We start from the raw sequence: 27,704 nt of genomic DNA, 5'->3' as shown, positions 1-27,704 counted from the left end.
CATGGGCTGCTCTAATTTTTCATCATTGATTTGCTGCAGGATACACGGTGAGTATCTTCAGGATTTAGATGGTTTCCATTTGTAAATATTTTTAGATAAAAGAGTCCTAAGCAATTATAGATCTAACCTCTCAGTAACAAACCCATCTTGCAGTCCAGTGAAAAAAGCATTAATTTTCCTGATAGAAAGTTATGGGTAAGAGAATAAAGCACGCTAAAGGCTCCCTCGGCATATCTTGTCACATTTCTAGAGACTGATGCCATAAGGGTCTCATTCAGAACTCCCTGATGGTGGTGCAGTTTTTCTTACTCACGTCTTCAGATTTGGGAATTAAATAAGACCTTAAAGGGAAAACTTTCTGAGGGGACCCTCACCAACACAGCTGTGGCAGGCTGAAAGAGGAAGTTCTTGTCTGAGGCAGGCTGGGACAAAACAACAACAAATCCATGAAAATAACTGCAGAAAAACCTAACAATTAATGGCTGCAGGTATCAGACTTGGCTCTTACACCAACATATTTCACAAGAGAGCAGAGGGGACACATTACGGGTCTTTATCAGCACAACATCAATGTCACGGCTGCCTGCAATTTTGAGACTGGACTTGAAAGCCCAAGGTGAACATGCCTCCTCTTCACTTCATTGAAAGCTGTGCCTCTCCTAATCCTGGGGGGCCAAAATAGGCACAGGTTAAAGTCTCAGCAAATGACCCAGGTAAAGGCTATTTAAATGGAATATGCGTTTGGGTCACAGTCCTGTTTGTAGGTCTGGTACGACAAGACACTGCTGTGACAGGAGAGCCCCATGTTACGCTGCTTCGCCTAACGACGAGTTATGAACAGGCTTTAAATTGGTGCAGATGTCATTTTGGGTGGCTGAAATGGGGATTATTTGCCAAACCCTCGGATCAAGTCAAGAGCTCCTTATCCAGTCCATTATGGAAGCATCACTTCAGTTACCTGAATATGCTAAAAATGGGATCTTTTTTCTGGTCATTACTGAGAATGGAGAGGAACAATGAGAAATACAGAAAAGAAACCCCAAACCCACAGGCTCCATGTCCTTGGGATTTTGTGAAAAGGAAAACAAAATACAAATGAACATACATATTTAACTAAAACACCAGCAGTTTGGAAACTTTAAGTCTTGATTATGTCACAGAAGCAAAATGAGCGACTGACCAAGGTTTATGTCTGCGTTTTGGCTGCAAATGCCCACATTGCAAATACCTGAGGTGGGAGGTGGGCACTGGAAGGGATGGCACTGAAAGAGAGCAGCATAAAGTCATTCATAAAGCAGTTCCCTCTGCAGACGCCACAGCAAGTCCTTCCTTGTGCAAGATTTGGAGCAAGAAGGGCACTAAGGTCTTCTGTGCTTTCTTCTGGAGGAGCCCTGCTCTCAGCTACTCTGCCTATCCAGTGCCTGATAACGGGATGTAAAGAAACCAGCCTCTTAGGTGATTATATTGGGCATCCTAAATAAAACTTGAGCTCCCTACCCATACCCGACCAGTTACGCTCTGTCCCACCAGGAGATGTTGTCAGACTGACACACAAAAAGAAACGTCACGTTTTTTCTTTCACAAGTACAACCATCAAGGTGCAAAGGCTTCAGCACTCTCAGGACCTCGCACGTGTACTCTACGGACACACACACATCAGTGTTTTAGCTCAAATTATTAGTATGCTTTAGAAACACCCCCCAGTATGCACGCTGTACCTCATGGAGCCGTACTGGAGGGCATGAGCTAGATGCCTTTTGGGAAAAACTAAACTAGAAAGTGCCCTTCAGGACTGCAGCCAAACGAGGACAAGCAAGCAGCCACCCAAGAGCGTGCAGTGTGGGCTTAGCATGCACAGCTCCAGCTGCTTTGTGCTACAGACCCACAGTCTGGTTCACATTTCTTGCAAACTCATGCATAACCCTGGAGAAAGGTCCCTGCATGTAGATACTGAGTTATCGCTGAACGCGTTTTAATGCACTTTTGCAAAAAAATACACAAAAAGACCAAAGTGTGTTAATTGCCTTCTGTACATACAAGAATCTGGTCTCTCCTACAAATAAACTGATGTTAGTATTTGAAGCCTGTGGCGTGTAATTAAAAACGTCTAATTCACCCAAAACAAGATTGCCTCAGTGAAAGCTTGTCACCTTCTATATGGGAAAGTCATACATTATGTATTTTTTACAGATTTATCTTTGTTATGCAATGAGGAATGGTTTAGAGATATATAGGAAACATGCATTCAGTTTCTGTGATTTAGGGTTGCTACAATTAGCTGTCAAAAATAACTTCTGCTATTTCCCAAAACACCAGAAGAATCTGAGACCAGGCCTCCTTGATAGAGCAGAAACAAAGGGGATTCGTTCGCTTGTCTGTCAAGAGAAAAATCTCCCACCGTTCTCTGCTAAGTTGTGCAGGGGAAGAATGTGTATTTTAGGATTTCAACTTTAAGAGAGCAGGCAGCTTGTTAAAAATTACAGTAATAAACCATGCATTTATAAACAGATCCTAGTTCAACATTCGTACTGGAGAGGACAAGGGGTTCACTGGATACAGAAGCACTTTCACGTTATTATTCACAACAATGAACAAAATGAGAAAAAGGAATCCGTATGGAAATGGACACAATATATTCATGAAATATCACTACTTTGAGAAACTGGTTTCAGAGGGCATCTTTAGCCATGGCTTTCATTTAATGGAGCAGGTAGTACCTCAGTGCTCTAAGTCGCAGAATATTATTTTATTTAGATGGCTACAAAGGCCCAAAAGTGACATGAGATAAAAAATATCATGTCTCTTTCCTTAAGGCAAATAAAGGTCACAAAACAACATTTAATTACCCACTCTTCTAACATTTTGAAGTAAAACGGGACTACTCCTGAGTGAATATATAGGAACCAAAAACAAGTAAGACACAAATGGCAATTATTTCATGTTTCTGAAGAAAAAACAATTTTTTTTTTCAAAGGGAAATCAACTCCCCTTCCACATACTCCAGCTGGCCTTGGGATTTTGCACTAATGCTACTGCAACCAGGTAGTTAAAATTTTGAATGTGAATATTATTTAAAAAATCAGTAATTAAAACATTTTTCCAGCTGTTTTTTAAGGTTACTGGTTCTTACGTAAGACTGATGTAAAGTTGGAGCTGAGCATTTACTTAATTGTATGCTTTGTGAAATGAGGAAAAAAAAAAGTAATGTTTGAGAAGAAACCAAGCCAAACAATGTCACCTTCCCTACCCAAAGCAGCATTCAGTAACATCATGTGGTGCTCCCTTCTCTGCTGGCAAGTCTCTAGGAAAGGGTGCAATAAGAAGATATGCTCCTGGATGCTTTTTTAGCTTGGGAGGAACCAAGCAACACACACTCTGTCATACCACTGCCTTAAGTGAGGAGCAAAGCAGATCCCAACTTGCAACACACCTTTTATCAGCAACACCTAACAGGAATGGATCCATAGATCCTCAGCAGGTCACAGATCACAGCTGATCTGGACTCTCTCCTTACTCTGCAGCAAAGATTAACCCATGTAACCTAACCATCAGCTCTAATGAAGACGTCCACCTCTAGGTCACTCTCAGGTCTTGCCCCACACAGGACGTTTTCATTCACTCCCCTCAGTAAGGCCATCTTCCACCCTGCCGGTGTTGTCCCTCCACCTACCCAATAAAGGTGACTTTGGGCTTTACAAAGCATTTAAAGGTGTCCATTCTCCAAGTGGTCAACAGGCTCCCAGCAAAGAAGTGCTTCTGGTTAGGACACAAATGCAGATGCACCGACAAAAGACAAAACCAGAAAAATTCAACTCAAATCACCCCAAATTCTGCTTTGAGATCTAAAATAAAATTTGATAAAATAACTTAGGTGATTTTTTTTCTTCCTTCTTTTAGGGCTCCCCTTCTCTTCTTTCAGTCTCCACCTTTGTGTTTCCTAGTCCTCTGTCTCCTTGAGGGCTACCTATAGCAAGATTCATCAAAGCTAAGAGTAATATTTGGCAATGGATATTTTGTTTCTACACCAAATGATGCTTCTAAGTCCTGCTGTGAACCACAAAGTCCCACAATTCAGAGTCAATACCTACTCACAGAGCAGGCGGCAGTTCTATTGCTAGAAGAAATAATGAACAGAGAAGGTATCTGCAGTGAGAACTTCAGGCAGAAGGAAATAGCCGTGATGAAACACGGTTATCCAGTGTATTCATCACCAGTTCTCGTGTGGCTGACATCAAAGCGCTGAGGTTGCCCAAGAAAGACTGACACAAAAGCCTTACCTGATTCCAGTACGCTGTGAATTGGCAGCCAGTGCTATCGTTCTGCTTGAACTATAAAGAAACTTATGCTTATTTAGTGGTGAGCACTGAGGGCAATGGACACCGACGATGTCTGCTTTCCCCACATTACACGGGCATTAACAGACCTCTGAGGTAGAAGGAAGCTATTGAATCAATATAGCTTAAGCACCAAAATATTTGGGAAAAAATAGCAATATGAAGTAAGTTTCCTTCTTTTGGCATATCAGATAAGTTCTAAATTATCTGCTCCCAAAGCATCACCTCCCTGTTATCATCCCCTACTAATGCTGATCTTGGTTTCGAGCATGCATCCCTCATCAAAATCGAGGAGAGATGAGCATCCTTATCTACAGGCAGATGAGACTGCCTGGAAAACAGCCACAACAGGGCAGCGATCGCTGACTGCTGACAGCTTCATTCACAGCTAAGGTGCTATTAAAACAGCTTCCAGTGTTTCCAAAGACGTTCCCAAAATCAACTCACATAACCCCCGCCGCGATACCCAGTCATGACAGTAAGAGAATGACCATATAATCCCTGCACTCTTCCTTTAAGCATAAAGGATTAGCAGATCATGTATTTCTGTAAATCTTCATTGTACCAGATAGTCAGAAGTCATGATAAGAGAGAGCCATGTTCGTAGTCATGACTAATAAAGCAGAGCTTGTCACTTCTCTTGGGGTCAGCCAGGACTGGATTAAGCCTATCTAGCTTCCTTTACAAAGATACATAGGATACATTTTAAAATGTAAATGACCACTGTAAATTGTGTGAGATTAACTGAAGAGGTACCTAGGATGTATTTATTACCACAGCTATAATGCTATTAAAGTATTGTTGCAATTAAAGCAGGACCCATCTCTTATAACAACACAGGGACAAGGATGGATTACAGGACCAGGAAGGAAAAACAGCTGGCTGAATGGATTACAGATCTCCCGAAAGAACTTCACTTCTGCATAATTTGTTATTTCACCACATCGTTCTGCTCGAGGGGTGGAAAGTTCAACCAGAGATGAATAATTAAGAAATCTCTAAGCCGATGCCTGGGCATCCTTGATGTCCAGAATAATGAATGTCCGTGCCTGTAAAAACTCTGGGATACCGCGTGTAAGCACGCCTCTGGATGGAAGTATCACGCAGCCACACTTCATTCTGCTCAGCTTAAAGGCTCCTCTAACAAATGGTTTGAGGAAGGCGAGTAGCTGCATCAGGAGAACTTGTACCTGTGAAACAGGATAATTTTCTATGAATTAAGAAAACACATTCAGATGTCACTACAAGCCTCTCGGAGACAGGACCCCAAACAAATTAATCCCGACTCCCCAGGGACTTGAGCCGAATCTTGTCAAGGCAGAGTCAAGCAGAGACCATGTCATCAAAAACATCTGCACGAACCCCAGCGAGCGGCATCTGCTTCTGGAAAGGGACGGAGCTTAGAAGAGTACCATTGGCTTTCTTCCTCCCCTCTAATTCCAGCCTGGTCAACGAAAGGATTGTTTTGCAGACCCTGGGGTTAAACTGAGGAACTCTCCTCAGAACTGTTGAATGAGGGGCTGGCCACCACTGTTAGCTCCCTGGAGCACGGAGAGCTGCTGTTTAATCTTCTAACACGCTCCAGGCAAGGTCATTTTTAATCCTGAGAACAAGATATCACACAACTGATTGGCAAAACCTTTCTGGAACTGCATCAATTCAAAAAGAATTTCCCAACACTTAGCAATAGTTAAAAGAATAGCAGCTATAACTGATTCAGAGAGATTAAAAGGATAAATCACCAAGGTTGTTGGGGAAGATAAAGCCAGTAAAGTGAATAAATGTTCTGGGTGTGGAAGGAGACAGGCTGGTTTATCAGCCAACAGCATGGAGTCTCAAACCTAGGGCTATTAGGATTAACGGTGCTCTGTCCTTTAAAAACCCTCTAATGTATTCAGTAAAATGAAAGAGGAAAAATGTGCCTGAAGTGAGGGGATGTCATGACAGCCTGGTCTGAGAGCCCTGAAAGTGTTGGGAACCAAATCCTTCAATTTGGCAGCACAAAAGTCAAGAGACAGCGTGACCGTAGATGGTCTGGAGAAAAATTCTTCACACTGTTGTGTTTTTTAAGATGGCTCTAGTCTTAGTAGTCAGCTGTTCCAGTACTGAATTATTTAATTTTGTCTCCAGAGATTAGTTTTAGCATTATTATCAAAAACAGTACAAAAATTTGTGCACAAGACTGTTGAGAGGAATATGTACAGAAACACAGTTCTGATACTTACTTTTTTTTTTATTATTATTTTTGGAGGACATGTAAGTATGAAATGTTAACACTCCAAATTTGTGTTATGTTCCAATTCTATTAACAAAAGAAAATTACGTGCTTTCTGTCTTGAATACAGGGAAGAAACTCTAGCACACAACTCCCTGTGGAAAACAGCTACATTTGTAAGAGATGCAGAGGCAAGACTGGCACTTTCCTTTGGTCTTGGAAAAAAAAAATCTTTAAAATATGATCATTTTGAGCTTCCATATATCTGGAAATTCACTAATCACTTCTGTGTGTGAGTAGCTCAGCATGAAAAATAGTATTACTCCCTGCCGTGGCTTTAGCAAGACAGATATCAGCATGGCATATTCATATATTCCTCTGTGGATTTATATGTAAATATGCAAGAGTCTTTGTGGAGGTCTCTTATTTTCTAAAGAACCCTTTCGGCTATTTGCTATTAAAGCTATATCCGTACATATAATATTACGCTGCCCTTTGGTCTTTATAGGGAAAAGAGGCTGTCATAAAGCTGTCTTCATTGTCCTTTGTCCAGAGGCTCACACGAAACAGCGACATTTTCAGGGGGAAGGATATTCTTCATAAAGCAAACTCCACAGATAGGAGCTACTTTTTCCACAAGTAGCTTATCCAGTGCTTATAATGGGCTCTTTATGTAGAAAGTTGGGGTGTAATAAAAATACCATCCCTAATCGGAAAATCATAACAGCATGGAAAACCACCTCGGAGGCACTGGGTGAGCCATTTTGGGGTTTCACTGCCAGGGAAAAAGCACTCCCCCTCGTCTTCTGGACCACTAAGAATCATCTGGAAGACGAGTCATTGTTTCCTTTTGTGTTTTTTTTTCTCCTATTAGATCTAGTAGAGCTCCATCTTGGCATGTACAATTCCCCCCTGGGTAAGCAGAGAAAGAAGCAATTAAGTACAAAATGCTAACAAGATGTCTGAGTGAGTCAACTATTTTTCTCAAGTATCTGTGGCTTTTGTACACCTATGAAAATCATTTCTAGGTCAAAGAAAAATAAAAGTTAGGGTAAACCTAGAAAAATAGTGTCATATTAGGATATTTATATAAACTGTCATTCTTGTGTTTTCCCCAAACCTCATGTGCTCTAAGCAATCAATCAACAGCCTCCACAATCAGACTTGGAGTCCTGATGGAGTAGGAAGATGTCATCCAGAGAGGAAAACATGTGGAAAATCTGTTAGCCATGTGTGTCATTACTGATGTCAACATTTAAGTAAATATGCAAGAACTACCTAAGATTCCTACATACCTACTGCAACATAAATAACAGGGAAAGCTTTGCCAGATTCAATGATTGTACATTTATCTCAGCCTTTTATCTAGTTACAGATCTGTAATGCTGGTATGTCTTCTAGGACCGGGAACAATTTGGAGACTGCTGTAGCAAATAATTCAGGAGCAATTCCTTAGATTAATTAAAGTTTTCACCTTTAATTACTGCCCATAAGACCTGAAAATAAATGCGGACTCTTAATATTTTCTGAATGCGAGACATTATACGATTAATTCCAAACAGCAAAAGCAGCATTCAGATTCTAGAAATTCCCTGCGCAGTTTTTCATAAGGTGGGAGTTACAAAGCGCTGGTAACACCAGCAGTGATGTTGTGTTCGGATCACAGACAGGCTACAGCAATTATACAACCAGGGAAAAATCTGCCATTTTTCATCTAAATATTATGTAATTATTGATAAGAATTAGGATTAAACTTTCAAAATCTCTTTTATAAGCACATGGGAGACAGCAGTCAATGCTATAGGACACACTTAAAATCAGAGATTAGAAAACCACAAAATTTGGGTTAAACAAGAACAGCGTCCAAAGCAGAATGCTTGGAGACAAGGCGCCCTACACAAAGGTTTATTACAGCCTGCATACATCTGTGTTATGGTAAAACCCAAATGCACTGTCATTAAGTTTTAAAAATCAAACGCAGAGTCCTGAGCAACCTCAAACTTTAAGCCACTAAATCTCAGTAATAGTTTTTAAGGAGAGTTCAAAAGCAAAACAGAGAAGTCGAAGTCCAAAGGTATCACAATGGCAGATCAAAGTGTGAAAAGGGATTAATGGCATCTTCAGCAAATGAAGTTTAAAATTCTGGTGTATTAGAGAAGGTCTTTTTTGAAATGGTAATAGGCTATACCTGAGCTGAAAAGACAATTAAGATAGTGTTAATTTTTTTTATGGTATCTGGCAGTAATATTTTTATCCTGTTAATTATACAGTAGACAGCAAATGTATATAATATGATAGCTCCATGCTGAGATGACATGCCTGCTGCCTAGTTAAGTGGCTACATTTATCCTATAATTAGCTTGCAGGAATGTGATTTGCATTGCATACCTAAGAGTATATATAATGTCAACTATGCCAGAAAAGCCTAAAATGGAAGCTGACACTCTCTTAGCTGTGACCTCTGTATATAACAAGGTGATGCCTCTCGTGACCTCCTGCTCTTTGTATTCAACCACACACAAGTAACGCATTGAAGTAATGCTAAATGTATGACAAACTCAAAATGTACAGAAATTTAAAGTCAGGGCAGAAAACCGGGGCTGATGCTTCAGTCTGAACTTACCCCTTTACAGGGAATGAGGATAATGATGGTTAAAAGGCAGCATCCCTGATTCATTGGCATTAGCTTTGAATGTGTTTGCTTTTGTAGGTAAAGGAGTTTTTCAGACTTACAGGAGTTACAGGAGTGTTCTCCCATATAAATAAGTAAATAAATGTATAAATATATAACCTGCTTAGGAAATAGGTAGATTTTCTCTGCAGCTACATACACAAACAAACAAACAACACAAACAACAATTTGTTATTAAAACTCTGCTAGGGTATCCCGTATTTTCTGACAATTCTATATGAGGGACTTCATCAATATTACACCTCTGGGTGAGCGCACAGCTGGAATGAAATTTTGCCCCTCCAGTTGAAGAGAACTTGTCGGCAGTTTCATTTCTGCTCACACCAGTAAGGGATTCCACATTTTGAGGGAGCCATCACCATGTTCTGGGTTACCCCACTGATTTCGAACTATTTGTCCACATCAGTTTTTGCTTCTTGTCCAAGAACATACAACACTCCAATGTTCTTGGAAAAGCAAAGGGAAACCAAGCAGCCACAACTCTAAGGCTTCACTAGGCTTAAAGCCTTATCCAGCCGTGGTACCAAATGAATTCTCATTAGCTTTTTAGCCCTGCAGGGTCATTAGAGGTTCCATGCTCCTAGGAGCACATTCCTAGCTGCTCTTAGCCCTTCCCGCTGCTGGGAGAACATAGGGAAGCAACAAGACAGGTTGGTAACCTCAGCATGGACTCCAGCCTACCACGGGGCATGGAAGGAGAGAGCCTGGAGAATCCACTCTTAAAATTGGCCAGACACAGGCAGCTGCACAGGCAGAAACTCAACTTGAACTGCCCGAGCTGCAGAGGCAGAATCCCACCACGTGAGGACTAACCATGCATGCAGTGCCCAAAGGACAGAGGCACACGAGGCACGCTCAGGGACCGCGGGCCCTGCTTAGGGAGGAGAAAGCTGGGCCAGCACACAAAGTCCAGGGAGGGCAAAAACCACAGTGACAAGGAACTGGAGGAGAAGGGACCTGGGAGAGCTCTGCCCCCATCTCCTGCTCAGTCACAAACCTCCTCTGTGAAGCACCACAGAGCTTGGCCCCGCTCAGACGGTGCCGTAAGGGCTGCTGCTGGCTGCAAAAGCTACGGAAGAGCAACAAGCAAGAAGAGTTATTTATATCTGCCCAGTTATTTTTGATTCCTGCAAATTCGCTCACCACTGAACTTTTCTTTACAGTTCTACCAGAACAGTGACACTGCCTGAATGTAAAGGCAAACATTTTGGTTCGTTCCCACAGGACCAATGCTCACATACAGCTCCTCACACCCCAACTTCGCCCTTCCACCACTCCCAAGCTGCACTCCCCGCGTGCTTTGATGTCAGACGAAACTCCTAAGGCATTCCCCTTTAAGCATTTCAGCCTTCTTCATCACTCGCCTTCCTGCCTGCACAAACTCTCCGATCTTATGTGCTTGCAACATTTGGCAGCTCCTCAAACCCCGTCCCATAACGGTGTCCCGGGCACCTCTGCTCCACGAGGCCGCTTACCTGGGTGCAGCACGGTGCGGGGTGCCCAGGGCTCGAGGCTCCGGGCAGCTGTTACACTCCTCCTCCACGTTTTGCCTTTTGAAATAAGCCTATTATTCTGTCTCTTTCCTTTTGTACACGCTGAAATGATACTCTAAACTTCTCTGTTTAAAGCACATAACATGCTCTCAAGTATGTGTTACTACATCTGTTTGCCTTATTGAACAGCTGAAAAGCATTTAAACTATTATTCACTTTTTTATTACTATTCAGGACATTTCTGTGTATGTTCTGGCCAATCCTCTTTTTTTTTTTTTTTTCAAATAATAATAATGTTGATTGTTACAACACCACCTGGTGCTGCTGGCAGCTGTGTTCTTAGGACAAATCTGGAGTTTCATTAAAGCCCCAGTTCCTGGAGGCATGTGATGAGATAAGGGCTTTTTGTTTGTTTTTTCTTTTTTTAGGGGGTTTGTTTGTTTGTTTGTTTTGGGGGGGTATTTAAAAAAAAAAAAAAAAAAAAAAAAAGCATAAGCTTGTGAGGAAAAGCTTCTAAATGTGACCCCAGCACACCCCCCAGAGATCAAAACATCAGGCAAATAACAAGACCTCAGGGTTTTTACTATTTTTCGTTTCAAACCTGAGTGATAATTTCAGGGCATCCATCGACGTGGAACACTTCCACACAACGCACATTCATGCTTACACATGCACACAAACACTTCACACGCATCTTGATGGGCTACAAAAACAGTAATTCAGTAACTGTCATCAAAAGAATGGTTATAACATAAATCTTCCTTACACCTCCTCTGTCTCCCCAGCCACTCCTTCGAGCCAGCAGTGTTTTCTAAGGGCAAAGAAAAACTAAGATGCTACTGGGAGCGGTCCTGCTGACACTCCACTAACATCAGCAACTGATCCAGGAAAACGTATGGAACCACTGCTTACATGTTATCTTTTTGCTGGCAGGCAGCTGCTCAAGAAGTGACACCCTTAAGAGCACCTCGAGATCCAGAGAAACCAATGATCTGCACAATGCTACAATTCCCAGCCTATCCAACAGGACCGAGACCTGCACTACAGCCCAAGTTCAGCCCGAGGCTTTCAATAGGTGCTAAAGTTTGCAGTACCTTCACCATGTTTGATGCAAATCACATAGAGAAGAACCAGCGGTCTCTGCTATGCTCTTAGCACCTGGTTGTGTTAAATTAAAACTCCTTTCCCCACATTCCTATCTTTTTAAGATTCTAATGTGCTCCCTTAAACAACTCTCTTCAGCTTACCCGGTATGTAAAGCTTCTCCAAAATCCCGTGATGTTGTTATCTAAGTATCAAGCAGCAGGATGCTGGAGGAGTTGTTTAAACAATAGCTATTTCTTGTCTTGATGGAACACCTCCTTTTACAACATGTTGAAACACAAGCAGCTTGATTAGCCTTAGCGGGCACCGAGGAATGTAGCAAGGTTTCTAGCCTGTGGGAAGGCGCTGCTGCCAGGTGGCAGAAACATTCACCCTGAAGAAAAATGGATGGGGTTCAATAACATCGTCATTTTTCTCTGGACCTGCAAAAAAACGGGCATGAGCTTTTCAGTTCTGAATTGGATTTTCAGGTTTCTGAAGTCAGTCTATCAGGAAAACAGAAATAAATTAAAAAACAGTTAAACCAATACACCCCAATTTAGGCACGTCCAACCAACTACACAAACCTCGTTTGCAATTTGTCCTCACTCCTGCTGAGGGGTACAGCCAGCCCTCTCCTTGGTGGGCTCTGCTGGCAGCCGTCAGCCCACCAAACACAACGAACAGCCTCCAAGTTTCAGGAATTTCTCAGTTTCCCACTGACCAAGGCATTGCCCTGCTACCACCCTAGGGCAGCTGCAAGTTTCCAGGGGGCTATTTCCCCTAGGCTTAGCTTGATAAGATCCCCAGCCCTCTGCGCTCCCTGAACATCACAATTTGGCTATTATAACGGTTAATAAGGAGTAACTTTCCCGCAAAGCCAGTCCTGATAGGTGTTAAGGACCTGCTGTCTGTCTGTGCCAAGGTGGAGTGCCTATGGGAACAATTCAAATGGGGATAACAGATAAACATCACCACAAAGCTACTTGCTCAGCCTGGCGCTGCCTACAAGGAACGCTTTCTGTTCAGTAAAGGGGGGAACCTCCATTCGCAACGTCCAAAATCCAGCAAACAGATGCACATCAAAGCATCATCCTGAGTACCTAGTTTTAACTTGTATTAATATTTAACTGGAAATCAGTCTCACTTGACAGCGGGTGAAATATACTTTGTGCAGTATGATACTGCCCCCAGGAAGTCTGAAAAATAAATGCCGTGGAAGCACCGCGTCTCCGCTGCACCGCGCACACGCTTCGCCAGCTGAGAGCGAGGAAGAGGTTACAGGGAGCCAGTCTCAGTTCGGAGAGCACCTGAAAAAACGTTGATTGTTGAAGACAACCCCAAGGGGAAAGCTGGTGGGAAATTTTCTAAATGGTGTGAAAGAAACACAGCTTTAAGACCCGCTAGTTTAAACAAACGTTTTTGTTTTGTCTTTAGCTGGAGCTAATGAAGTGCCCCACTTAGTCTGAATCGCTAAAGGGTTATAACAACTAACGCCGACATAGCCTTAGGTCAAGAAGCGAGAGCTCAGCAACTACCTTTTAGTATTCAAGAGCTGCTGCAAAACAAGCACGGAAATCCATTGAAGCTGAAGAAATAGATCCACCTTCAGCTGCGCTTTGAGTTCTGCCATGTTTACTGAAGGAACAGGAGGCAGTAGGGGCTGCGATTCACCACAAACGCTCCAGTCACTTCTGCAGTTGATGCCGAGACGTGTAAACAGTGCTTGACATTCCAGGCATGCGTGTGTTTGTGTGTGTCTCTATATGGATACCATACATGCATATTTTACCAGTATATAAAGCAATCCAACAGTTTTCTAAATAATTGGTCTTTGGGGTGAGATGAGCCCATTGCTGTCCTGGAGAAGCGAAGTGACTGCGCAGATGCACGTAGAGGAAAATTTGATGAGTACAAAAGAAAGCTTTTTTTCAACCTAGGTGATTCTGGTTTTTATAAGACAAAGCTAAGGAACAACACTGAACTTGCTTTTGCATTAAAGGGGAGATGCAGTTTACTTTCCTTGCATGAGAAATGGCCTTGGTTTGTATGAGGTGCTAGGGCAGGGGGAAGAAAGTTCTGCTTCTCCCAGAGGAAGTTTACAGCAATCATCTCTCCAGCTGATGAAGAATACTGCACGGCCAGCTTTGGTTGGATTGTTGTTGTTTGGTAACATAACGTGAGGCCTTCTCCCTTGTACACAAAATCAACATATTGTTAAGCTTCTATATGACATACTTGTGAGCACAAACACATTTACATCAGAATGCCCTATAAAAGGCTGCTTTTAGAGCTTGCTGTGCAGAAAATCATTTGTGCTTCACCCTATATTGAGCTCAGTTCCAAAGATTACAGAATACTGCAAGTAAAATCATCACCAAGTGCAGAGTTCCCCTTCTGTGTTGCAAAAAAAAAAAAAGTGGAAAATACGTTGAGGTGTGCCTGTCAGCATCAGGTGACAGCATGAGGTGGAACCACTATCCCGAGGCTGGTGTGAAGCAGAACTTTCTGGACAGAAAGCAAGCATTGCTGTGCTTCCCCGTGTAAGTGAGCAGAGCTGCAGTGGGACTGCACTGCTGTGGCACAGGGTGGATGGGCACAGGGCTGGATGCACACTGCAGCACAGACAGGGAGCTCCAGGGCTGCTGCGTGGCCACAGCTGGGTGGAGGAGGTGAAGCTGCCTATCACGATTGTGGCACCCTCCTCTCACAAGGGATATCAACGCTGCAACCTCACTAGATCACATCCAATGTGGCTGCAAACACCCTCGCACAGCACAGAGAACCAGAGGCCACGCGTTCAAGTTGAAGGTGCAGCATAACCCTGGCGGCGCTTGGCACGTCGCTTTGTTAGGGCAATCAGCCTCACCAGAACCATCCCCGCACGCTGCCCAGAGGTTTCTGCACTCATCCGGCGCTTTGAAAGGTTCTCCCCTGTTGCACTCCGGTGTTTGGAGTGAAAGATGAGCACTGCCAGGCCTTGCTGAGAATTGATTTAGCTCTGCCTTAATGAACGCCATTTCATCAGCTCAACGGGAACAAAAGTCAAGCTTGATTTACAAAGTTGTGCCACCAGCCAAAGCAGACAAAAAGCAGGTACAGCACTCTGGTATTTCCAGTACCAGGACTGCAAAAAGTCAGTGTAACAATGAGAACTCATCTGGTGACACAGAACCAGCAAACCAGCCACGCTGCTTTCCCTGTCTGGATGCACCACACACAGCTGGGGAAGCTTCAGATAGACCGGTGGCTGCTGCCAATCCTACCTGAGCTTTTGTTTCCCTTATTTGAGAGAAGCACTTCTTTCAGTCAGCTGACTGGCATCCAGAAATTCAACCAAATCCACCAGAAATTCTTGCTGCCTCGTGAGCACACGGGCCATAATCTCAGTGGGGAAAAAGTAGGCAGCTATATTTTTTTCCAATATTTGTCTTAAAAGTGCCAGGCCAGTTTCCATTTCTCTTTCGCATTAACACCAAACCAAACGCACGCCATTACAGTTATCCATTTGCACATGCACACGCTCAGCAGAACTACACACGCAGTTGACAAGGCAGAGCTGGGCACCCCAGGCAAACGTTTTTGAGCATAGCACAGGGCATCCACAACACACAAGGGTGTAATACGTGGAGAACGGGCTGGCAAAACGAAGCGATGCAAAAGCCTAGTTCTGGGCTGGCTGCATGTGTGTCTGGGAAGTGGAGAAATGCCTAAGTACACCGCTTTTAGACTTCACCAATAGGCAGCACATAAAACGCTAGAAATGCCTTTGATCTTGGCAAAATTAGGAGATAGGACTGTATTTGGGTCAACCGCCCCTTCCTTTTGCACCCTTGTAGAAGAAAAAAATATCTGAAGGAAGAGCAGCACAACAAAGACAACGTTGCTCCTTTGAATAGAGACAATAGACACAAGCATCTCTAAAATAAAGATATTGTGATTAGGTTATACATTCCTTTTTTAAAAAAACCTGCATTAATTTTGATTTATATTTAAATAAAAATGATTAAATTTTATCTTCTAAGATGGAAATGTTGTGATAAATACTGGCCCGTGGCCAAACTAATCTCTAAAGCCTACAGCTTACAGCCCCTGTTGTCTTGTATGGATATTTGAATGGCAATGGGTTTTATCAGTATTTCTAAAGGCACTCATTTAATTATGTGGTTGTAAGAATTTTCAAAACCCCAAAGAATTAACACTACCAATACATATTCATATTCCTCAAATTAATTCAACCTGAACATCTGAAAATATTACTTTAAAAAACACACTCATTTATTTTTATTTCTGTAAACACTCAGAGCTCTTTTCTGGTCCCACTCACGCACTCTGTTTATTTTTTTTGTTTAATTAAGAAAAAACGATGTAGTGAGCTCTCTTTACATTACATAATGCTGACAACTGATCTGTTTACAATGTGGCGCATTATTCAAGAAAAGCAACAGGAAAGGGAAAGAAGCTGGCAGTCGGTGGCAAAGGGCAAGCCCAGCTTGCTGTTCTCACATGCGTGTTTGTTGGGGAGCCTGAGCCTGCTCTTCCTGGTTTAATCCCACTGCTTTCCATGATACAACTCCCAATTTGCAATGCTGCGAGACCAAAGCCGGGCCTCTGTGAACCACAAATGCTTGAGGGATGTAAGATGAAGGGCTTTTTAAGGGTTTAATGACGTAGGAGCATGGATGCCTTCAGCGCGCTCCAAGGAGCCTTCCCACACCCTGGTATTTTCCGCCCTAAGCGCAAAACCGAACAAAAGATGGAAGAATTGCAACCATTGCTGGTGTTCTTGGAGACTTAAGAACAGTTGCAGCCTTCAGGTTGAAACTAAAACCATTAAGTGTGGCTTCCCCTATAAAAGCCAAATGCAACCCCACGTCATCCACTGAAGAAGTTCAGGATCGCTGACTCCCAACCCATATCCCACGGGGCACCTTTTCTGTCATGTAGGAATGGTGCCAATACAATGATGTCCACCATGAGCTACGTGCCAAGAACCAGAGCCAATGGCCTCCGAAGACTTGGGGACCACTGCTTCACACGACACTCAGTTAAAGCAGAGGCTTGCTCTGTTGCATTGACTCAAATTCAAACCTGTGCTTAGAATTGCAAACTATTTTACTTTTATTTTGCTTCACCAACTGCTAAAAAAAAAAAAAAAAAAAAAAAAAAAAAAAAAAAAAAAAAAAAGGATCAGATATGGTCAGCCTAACCAGATTCTGTGGGTTGTGTATTTTTTTTTTTGAATAAAGAAATAAAGTATTAATGCAAAACAAAGTCTTGCTGTGATTTGGAAAACTGACAAAAACATGCAGAGAGCATGAGGGTTATTTTATATATCAATGGGAAAAAAATTGTAAATGAAAAGTGCTCTTACCAAACAAAAAAATAATAGCGTTTTCCTTATTTTAATATATATTTTTTTTTAAGTCTAGTGCAAAATTCAGGGGGGTTCTTTTGCAGAATTCTATTTACAACGTATAGTTATTTTTGATTTCCCGTGATCTATCCACAGCTGATACCAATGTGGGGCTTATCGAAATGGAAAGCGCAGCATCAGTCTTTGGAAGCCTCTCTGCACTATGGCCCACTAGTTTTTTTGTTTGTTTGTTGTTGTTTTTGTTTTAAAGCCAATGTATTAAAAGTGCAAACTTTTCTGCTTGTGCAATTATCACTGACATCACACTCCAGGTATGTAACAGTGTGGCTTTTGACAACCGCCTGCCCTGTCTCACAGGGCACAAGGCTATATTAATTACAGTTCTTTCTTCTGCACAAACTCCTGTACAATTATGACAGCATCATTCTAATGTATTTACTACACATAGGAGGGAATAGGACATTATTGCTTTTTAGCTGCCACTTAAATTAAAACGATTTACAGGTATATCTGGGTATTTTCTAGGAAAAGAATCACCACTTCTATTGCCAAGTAGAAACAGGAAGAAAAACATTTTGAGAAACATAAAATTTGCCCTATTCCTTAGGAATCTACCCTATTTCAAGTTCTGGAGTATGTCAGATAACTGATTTTTTAGGGTTCTTATAACACTCATACTTCTATCAGTTTAACATAAGCAATAACAAAACTAAATTCCCTGCACTACCACTAAGGCTGCTCAAAGGACTTGCTTTCCTGCAGGAGCCACAACACAGGGGACTGAAATCTCTAATGAAATGCCTCGTACATTGATTTATGCAGCTTTAGTGGTACCATTAACTGAAAATTGTTCTTTTCGTGGGCTTATAAAGAATCTGGGGGCTGTCATTGTTCATGATTCAGTGAGAAAATCGGGTCTAAAATTACTACTGCAGTTGGGTGGATATGGAAAGGATGGAAATCTGTCCTCATTTAGTGTTAATATTTCATATAACAACAAATATAAACCTCCTATATCTAATAATATGTTGGATTCCACCACTAATACAGCAGCCATTTAGTAATCTCTTACAAAGTCTCCCTGTCTAGAAGAGAAGGAATATTCAAGTACGAATATTCAAGTACTAGTAGAGTATATTTGGGGGGAAAACTACATATATATATATATAAAATATATATATAATATATATATATATTATATATACATATATATGTAAGAATAACCAGGCAGTAAGCATTTTAAATTGTATTTCAGACACTAATGCAAGCAGCTAATCCTATTTACATTCATATTAGCCCTGGGTATCTTTTTCCCTAAGATTTACACATTTGTATGCTTGCATGAGTTGAACTGCTTTTTGCATGATATCAGTACTTTTGTAATTTAAATCTATAAAAGGCAATTTCTTTTAAATATACTTCCTAACAGCGGGTGAAAGAAGCACTAAACTTATTTGAGAGCTGTACACATCAGTAAACATGTGCACTGAACTCCAGGCAATGTGCTGTGAGAGAATTAATCTTATACTGTGTTAGCTAAACAGAAAGATTCTGGGACTCAAAGTAACAAGCACGGAAAATGTCCATACACTTTCCTCCTATTACCTAGAAAATGTGTATGTTTTAGAATTCTAATTTTTAAAATTTAAGCCTTTTTTCAAAGGGTGGTTAATTTGCTGTTTCCTTACCTCGCTCATTTCACCATTTATAACAAAGGTAGTCCAAAGGAAGGCTAAGCAACATCACAATGACCATACTTCAATTTAAATGTCTTCTCTGCGTGTACTCCCTATAAATACATAAATGTCAGAGTCAAGGATGATCTTAGTGAAAATATCAGGATTTAGAGGCAAATCTATCTGTGAGAGACACAAAAATAATCAAGGCATTTATAAGAGAAAGTCTTCAAATAAGGACGCTACTTAAGCTGTACAACTTGGATTGTATGCTGTAACTGATGCTGCTTTCCCCACACACACTATTTGTTTGATTTCAGAAATTCTTTGTTTGTGAAACAACAAAACCCAAGTGTGGAGGAAATGACTGATTTTGAAAACTCTATTTAAAATGGTGAGTAAAGTGAATTTTCAAACCCTGTTGCCGTTACCCCCGGAGGCTGGCATACACCACACTTTTCCCTTTGTTCTGTGCGTTAAGTCCACCTATTGCCCCTGCCATTTTCCTCTTCCCACTCTCTCACACTCCTTCGCTCAGGATCCCAAGGTCTGCTGCTCAGGCAGCCTTGTGCTTTATCTTGTCACCATACTTCCCTGAGCCTCCTGCCGTGCCCTCTTTCCTTGAGCTTCTGGAGTCTCTTACACGCTCTGTCCTGCCTCACTTTGTCTTCTGTTACCACTATCTTTTATGCATAAAGAGATGCCGGGAGCATGCTGGAGATCACTGAACTGATGAATACTGCCAGGCCTGGGCAGGAGAAGGCAGCAACCTGTGCCCGGCCTTGCTCACCAGCCCGATTTGTGAGCCGTGAGACCAGAGAAGCTGCTTCCAGCACTGGATTCCTCAACCTGCCATCCCGAAGCAAAGGCACGGTGTAACACAGAACAAGCTTAATATACTGCAAGGATTCTGAGTAACATAAGCACCTGCCATTCCAGCAGCAAGGGGAGCAGCCCAGAAGATAAAGATTTTCAGATTGCTAATGCCCCTTCTAAAAAACATCAAACATTCTTGCAAAAGAAGGGAGGAGATGGTGAGGATTTATTGCTCCCAACCAGCCTGGCACAACCTTCATCCCAAAACAAACCAGCTATGAACCAACAGAATCAACCAGAATTGATCTCTTTGAAATTAGGTTTTATACAACCTTCTTTGTGTATCCCCCCCCCTCCCCCCAGGGGTTTCTCCACCTTTATTCTGGTGTGGGTGGTAGGAGGAAGAGCGATGTGAGGAAGGCAAAGATGCTGAAGGGTGACCCAGCCAACAATGGGCAGCAGGGAAAGGGACTCTGCAGCTAGTTTTAAGTGTCTGGTTTTGTTTCAGCCTGTTTCAAGTCCCGATATGGATATGAAGTCACTGGCAAACTAACACCCTCTACTTTAGTTAAGAGAACTATAAATCTGAAATGAATGTATAAATAATATGCAACTGTCTAGACAGTATAGGTCACTTGCAAAGAGACTGGGTCAGGAAAAGATTGTCCATCAGTCAGACAACCATAACTGATTCTGATGCTAAATAATGGTTTAGATATTCAGTATTCTATATATGCGAAAGGCTTCACTGAGCATTGGATCTTCCCAACCAAAGTAGCCTTCTACTTATACGTATCTTTATGCAGCCGTAAGAAAATGCACATGCTATTTAGACATTAAAATTAATGCTGAAAGAAAAAGCTATTTAGCGAGGGACTGGAAGCAACCTATGTAATTGGCTTTTGGTAAAGCAAAAATAACTATCATACTCTGCCCTCGATAAACAACGTAATCTTATGATACTAATAGAATCTTAAAAAGGGCTAGAATTAAAACTTGAAGCTGACAAAGAAACTTATTTCCACTTAAAGAATCAGTTCACAGATGCACTCAGGGAATTGCGTACTGTGAAGTCCTACTTTGAACTCTCACATTTCAGAACATGCTAACCCAGGTATCACAAGTGCAATCACATTGACTACACATGCTTTTGGAATTACTGTGCATTGTAATGCCTTTTTTGCCATTATTTTAGCAAAAGATGTAGGTGGTCGTGAATGTAACAATACTGCCATCCTAATGCTTTCAGGATATACAGAAAGTTTTGGTAGGACAGGGCAAAATAGCTAAAACTTATACTAAATACTCCATTTGCAACTCACAAAGCACGTTTTAATATATTTGCTTTTAATATGTTTGCTAAAAAAATACGAAAACCCATGGGTAATAAATCTGGCATACACACAAGGCAGTGCAGCTGAAAAGCAGGTGTTAGAGCTGCAAGATGCAACCGCTGGCTGGGTGCAAGTCCCAGCCCACCGTGTTCCAGGACAAAGGACTCAGATCCAGTACCTCAGAGTGCAGCAGGCTGCTGGATCCTTCCAGAGGTGGTGCCATGTCAGCGGGGCTCCACATTGCCACGTACCCATGCGATATGCTGCCAAACACCCAAGAACACGTTTGGATACTTGGTAACAGACTTCCACCAGACAGAACTGCACTACCACTATGACAGCCTTCCAAAAGCCACAGCCACACATGAAGCAGCTCGCAGACACGTGAGGAGCGTACAGGCGTGATCTGCAAACCTGGAGCCAGTTTCCCATGTTCGGTGATTCATAACACTGGCAGAGAACACCAAAACGGGGAAGCGCTTGAGTTTCTTTCCAGGGCTTAACTGCAAAATCTTTGCCGATTAATACCGATGCAGCGCTGTACGTCTTCTCTCTCTCTAACTGAATTTGTTTTTTTTCCTCTACAAACAAAAATGGCTAGCAGTGGACGTTACACACAAGATTTGAAAGACTCGTTTTTAATCAAGCCTAACAAAATGAACACTGAAGTTATCGTTTAAGCTGTATATGGGCTAATCCTGTTCTTAATTAAAAAGACTTCATCACAGTTTAGAAGAATTAAAATCAGAATGTACAGTTAAATTAAAGTGTTTCATTTGGGGAAGTTTGTTGCAGGTTTTGGAAGGCAGAGATTTCGTGAGAGATCCTATTAGCTGATACTATTCTTTGTTTCTCCATTAGCAGCCTACAGGCAGAGATTTAGGGCTGGGATACAAATAGATTATGCCAAAATAGCTGTTTCTGAATAACTTCACGTGTGGACACTTCTATTCTGGAATAAGAATAGTTATTCAGAAATACCTATCCCTACTTTAAATGCAGGCCCTGCATTAATACAAATTAGCTTTTGAGTACAGCCACCCCTTAGGCTATCAGACACCCGCTTGTGCCTGGTATTACAAACTTGTGCAGAAGTCCTCTCCAGCCATTCTGCCTCTAATCAAATTTATGCCGAGTTGCACTGCAGGGAAAGCAAACTCAGGCTCACGTTGTACACAATTCTGAATTGCTGTTCCCCCTGTACTTTTTTTTCCTAATGATCTCTGTCAGTTGTTCAAAGTAGCTCTGTCACCACCATCAGATGTCCCTACTTCATGTGATTGACTTTATAAACCAGGGTTCATACGTGCACTGCTGGCGTGGAATGAAAGCACTTACTTTGTCTCTGAGACACAGCCCCATAAGCTTGGAATATTTTGGGGGTGGTAGAAAGTCCTCATTGCTGCAATGCAAGTGGAAAATGTTTTCATTTTGGATATGTCACTCATGTCACCCTTTTTAAAGCACTGTCCAGTCAGACATATAAGGAGGTGTTCGTTTTCCCTTTTTTGAGTAACACTAAAAAAAAAAAAAAAAAAAAAGGTTTCTTTGGAAAACATCACCTCTCTAAACGTGTTGTTCTCCTCACAGATGCCATAGTGACTTTATAAACACAGTTTAGTAAGTAACTGTAAAGGCTTGTCTACACTTGAAAATTAATTTGGATCAAGACAGAAATGTGAATTTATAGCACCACTTGTTTTTATAGAGTTGCTCTCTTTGCAATAAGCCCTCGGGTGCTTTTTGTAAATGTATATTCCCTAATGAAAAGGGCCTTGGTTTACACATACAGCATGTAGAGCAATGAAGAGGCTAATAATTTTTACATATTTTTGTTAAACACGGACAATTGCTGGAACCCAAGTTCCACTTGGGGGGAGGAGGAGGGACATAAAAAAAAAGAAAAGAGGAAAAGGAAGAGTCCATGTTACTCGCTGCAACATGGAATAAGCCTCAAACACGGTCCCTCCCTCAACACTCCTCACCCATCACTACATGAGTATGAAGCTAGCTCATTACTGACAGCAACCTTAAAGTATGCTTATTTCTTAACGAGAAACAATAAAAGGCAAAAGAAAATGTAACAGCCGCTAACCAGCTGGGAAAGCAAAATGCTGCAATCTGTTTAAAAAAAAAAAAAAAAAAAAGTAGATTTTAGGGCTTCAGGGCACAGTTTTGCAAAAATTAAAGGGCCAGCTACAGCAACATCATGCCGGAAAAAAATGACATTACTGAAGTGTCCTCATACTGCAGAGGGAGAACAGAGTCAGAAGTACGAGTATGTTTCTGTGCTGCTTCTCAAAGATGACTTCTCCCTTCAGTGTAAATTGTACAAGTTACATTTGTGTACTAAAACGCTCAAAATCCTAGTGACTGAGTACGGCATGAGCTGTCAAGGCTGGTTTCTGTGACCACTCACCTATCCTTGCAGTCTGAACTGGGGTTTAGCAGAGGCACCCGGCCCTAACGGCACCCAGCTCAGTGGAGCCAGCACCAAGAACCTTTCAGAAGAGCCATGGCCAGGTAAGAGCAGTGACAGCTGTCAGGTACACCAGAGAAAAACAACACAAGACCAATGAGACAGCCTTACTGACGGACCTGCTAACACAAACTTTCTAACTCCGAATGCGGAGCATGTTGAACAGTGCTCAAAAGCCATTTCCTACAAGAGTCGAATTTGCAGGACCGAGGCAAAATTACAAACCGGGAAAACTCTGTGGGACCTTCCCCACCTACACAGCAACTCATCTTTTTCCTCCAGAAGAGGCCAGGAACCCCGGGTGCCTGCTGCTGCATGTGCTGTAGCACTGAGGCTGCTGTGGGTGCCTCCACAGTGAGCAATGCTGTGTGCAGCCCCGGCAGGGACACAGGCAGCCTTGCCCCAGAGCCCCATGGAGATTCAGGCGTGCGCCACGATCCTCATGCACAGCCTGGGGCAGAGGTGAGCGTCCCAGTGGCACTCACTCATTTCACACCAGCCTCTCTCTGCTGCTATGCCCCAGATGAACACAACAGGAGAGAGAGACAGAGATGACAAGGACAAAACCCAGATCCCTGGCGAAAGGGATGTCCGTTCCCATCGCCAAACTCCGCTCCTTCACCAGCATCAGGACATCCGTATGCATTCCCAGATCTCTTCTCTCACTTCTCAGACAAGAGAGGCTATCCCAAAGGAGCCAGGAGGTTCCTGTGCGGCACTGATATTCTGTACTTGGTCCTGAATTTCCTTTTGGCAATCTGACAGGTTTACTATTTACTGCTTTGACATTAAAATTTGGCAAGTGGGTTCTTTTAAAAAGGTTTAAAATTTACTTCAAAATGGCAATAAAAGCAATGCTTGGGATGAATGTAAACATGCAATGAATTTATTTGTTGCCAATTAAGTCAGTTGTCCCTGCCAAAGTTGCTTTTTTCAGACCTATTTATATTTGATATGGTGACAATTCCACCTTCACTGTCCAGAATTGCAGTTTTCTTAGAGTTACTCACATCTACCAAGAACCAGCAAAGCAGCAATGCAAAATGCCTGTTTTCAATGCTTTCCTCAAGTTACATTTTTCTTTCTACTTCAGGGAGAAAAAACTTCAACATAGATATTTGTTTATTTATTTTCTTCCTCCTAAACCCTAATATTGAAGTGCATGCGATAATAGCAATTACTTAATGACTGAGATTTTGTTGTTGACCTACTAACCAGTAAGATATTTCCTTAGGAAAGGATTCTGGGAAAATTCTTACATAAAGGGAGCTGTGGGGCTTTTTTGTTGTTGTTACTCCAAAAGGATAACAAACTGGTACAAATTCAGCAAGAGGATGGAGAAAGGAGTGCCAACTCCACTGCAGGTGAAACATAAAGGCAGGGTCAGCAGCTGACCTTCGAAAAAGAGAGAGATTTGTAACCAGGGGCACAAGAGAAAAGCCTCTGGCAAAACTGCTTTCAGTTTAATGGCATGGAGCTTCGTGTTGTACGGTCACTCAGACCATGATCTCGAACGACTCGGCGAGATTGCTTTATGCAGCATGCCATTGAAAGTCAATGCACGGTATGTAAAATTAAACATGAGTAATCCTTTGCAGAACTGGGGCCATATTTAGTTAACCTTTTCTGGAAAAAAAAAAATCTTAAGGTTATTTTCTAAGATTCTATTAAGTCCTGCTGTATTTTAATAGGAATGAGGATTTTGTTTCATTTTTGCCACTCAATATTTACATGGTTGAAAGGAAAACAAAATATTAATCCAATCTAATCTTTTGGGATCAAAATCCTAAACAACACGTGAGAAATGCGGAGGAACAGATAAGCAAAAGGAAGGTCTTTTGTAGACAGCCTTGCATACAGTCAAATCCATTTTAAGAGTCTAACCATAATGAGAGCTTTACAGATTAAAAAAATGAAAAAAAATATTTCTTGCATATAGAACACTTTGAAGAACAAGTTGCCTTCAAATTTCTGTCACTGACGACAAGTCAATGATAACAGTAGGAAATCACAATCACAGCGATGCCAGAAAAATTAGTCGGGACATGTCATGCTGCCAGATCAATCTACTCCCCCAAAACCAAGAACGTTGTCTGGACAGCAGAGAAATAGAGAAACACAAGCCACATTTTTAGGACACAACCCATAAAAAAAAAAAAAAAGTGATTATTTATTTTCAAAAGAGTTATGAGCTTTTAACTTCTGGGTCTTCACCCCCCTGCCCCATCCCCCTCTCCTCCCAGAAAATAAAAAAAAAGGTGAAGGAAAGAAAGAAAAAGCCATCCCAGTAGAGTAATAAATCCCAAAGCTTAAAAGAAACGTGCACTTCACCTCAGCTGGCCACCGTGGAGCAAAGGAGCTCCCCCAGGGACAATTCTGAGAGGTTTCCGAGTTGTCCTCACACCCACAGGGCAGTTCATCATAGCCAGGCTTCAGTTTTTCAGCATTTGGTTCATCACAGTGATTTCACCGTTTGGTATGCATAAAACCAAATTTAAAACCAGAATAAATGAGACAGCAAAGCCTTTTTTAATATATATACTTCTGCTGGAAGGGCCTGCTCCCTGAAGGGAGTGAGGAGGCCTGGCTGAACAAGACGACCCCAAACAGGGAACTGCCAAAGAGACAAAACATTCCAAAATGGGCAGTTCCTCCCCAAAGCATCTGGAGTCCCTACTTCCAATACTGTGGACAGCACTGAGCAGAATTAATAAACTTCACTTAATTGTTCAATGTATCAAAAAAAATCTGACAGAAAGAGTAAAAGTAACAAAACACCACACTCCGACAGGGTAACAGGTGACAGGGCACCCGATCCAAACTCTGTATTGTCTCTTCCTTCTTTCCGCGTGATCCAACCACGTGCCTTAGGAGCGGTCACTGTGAGCACATGAATTGCTACACTATGCTAAATACCCTGAAAAACAACCTAACCAGATGCCAGACCTATGTCAAAATTTGGCTTAAATCTCCTGGGGCCCTAGTTTCTCTATAGAGACCTTTGGTGCATGGCTAAGCTGGAAGAGCCCAAGGAGTCCCCGGACGCAGGAGTCCCTTTGTGCCCACAGAGACAACTAGCAGCCGACAGGTGAGGGGAGGCACTGTGTGCTCTAAGCAGCCTTAGTTTGGCCACCAGTTGTGGTTTAGTAAACAGCATTCAGGGTGAAGGTGCACTTAGGAACAACAGCGTGCCTTTAATACATTCTTCATAATATCAAGACACCTTCAAGAAGCCACAGCGAGTGACGCCAGTCAAGCAGAAGGAATACCTAAAAGTATTCAACACAAGGAAAAGATTAATTAAGCAAGGTTAGGCAGTGGCAAGGCAACGTCCTGAGCTCTCACATCCGCATGAGGTACCCACAATCGATCAAGACGAGGAGCTCTTGTGGGGAACCAGAGCAGCCCCACACCAACCAGTGATTCCACTTCCACAAAGGGCAGCTTTTGGGAGAAGTGAGCCTGGGTTTATCCCTGCTTTGGGCTTCCACTGGACAAAGGAGCTAACACAGGTTTGGCCCCAAATCTCCTTTCTTCTATGGGAAATGACACAAGATATTAAAGCAGGCATTTCAACAAAGCCACAGCAGAATGGACAGCTGCGTTTGTCCCCACTACTGGGTTCTGTGTCAGACACTCTTCTTGGAAAAGTTATTCAGCAGCTTTGTGACAACAGGCTCCGGAGAGAAATGTGTGATCTGAAGCAAACCGAAAGGGGTGCTGTTCTCGCCAGAGAGGGATCAAATCCCACGTCAATCAGAGCACGGCACGCCAGCTCCCAGCCCGTCAGCTAGGATTTGCCCATCACCTTCCAGCCAACTGTCCTTGAAAAATAAACATCGCTACACAGAAAGCGATTCGAGCTGCAGCACCTATTTGGAGTTAGCTTATTCCTAAGTCACCTGCCCCAGATTCGCTGGACTTGATCACAGCTTGGCAGGAGGGAACACATGCAGGCCACAGCAGAAGGTGGCTGCATCCACGCCGCCGACAGGGATGAACAGAGGTGAACATATAGCAAGACTGGAACCCAAGGACTTCGTTCTCTTCCTCTGCTTAGGCAGTGGGCTGGGTGCTGTTCCTTTAAGTTCACTTTTCTAAATTGATTTCTTTTGCACATATCTGCTCTCCAAGTCGCTTATACATGGCTAATGATACATGTTTCAAAAATACACGTATGGGGAATGGCCTTACAGAATACATGG

At 42.3% G+C, this 27,704-nt stretch overlaps 1 protein-coding gene across 1 annotated transcript in view; it reads right to left on the bottom strand.

The window, feature by feature from the left end:
• The window catches only part of LOC311443263 (uncharacterized protein), a 471,777-nt gene that overhangs the window by 176,377 nt on the left and 267,696 nt on the right, over positions 1 to 27,704 (bottom strand). The window contains exon 13 of the mRNA XM_084533324.1: positions 18,883 to 18,983. The gene's annotated coding sequence lies outside the window, so the exon portion shown is untranslated. The remainder of the gene's footprint in view (positions 1 to 18,882; positions 18,984 to 27,704) is intronic.

This window comes from Aythya ferina (genome assembly GCF_964211825.1).
Source record: "Aythya ferina genome assembly, chromosome: 12".
Classification (NCBI taxonomy): domain Eukaryota; kingdom Metazoa; phylum Chordata; class Aves; order Anseriformes; family Anatidae; genus Aythya; species Aythya ferina.
Note: the sequence above shows the minus strand (reverse complement) of the source record. Positions and strands in the feature narration are given on the sequence as shown.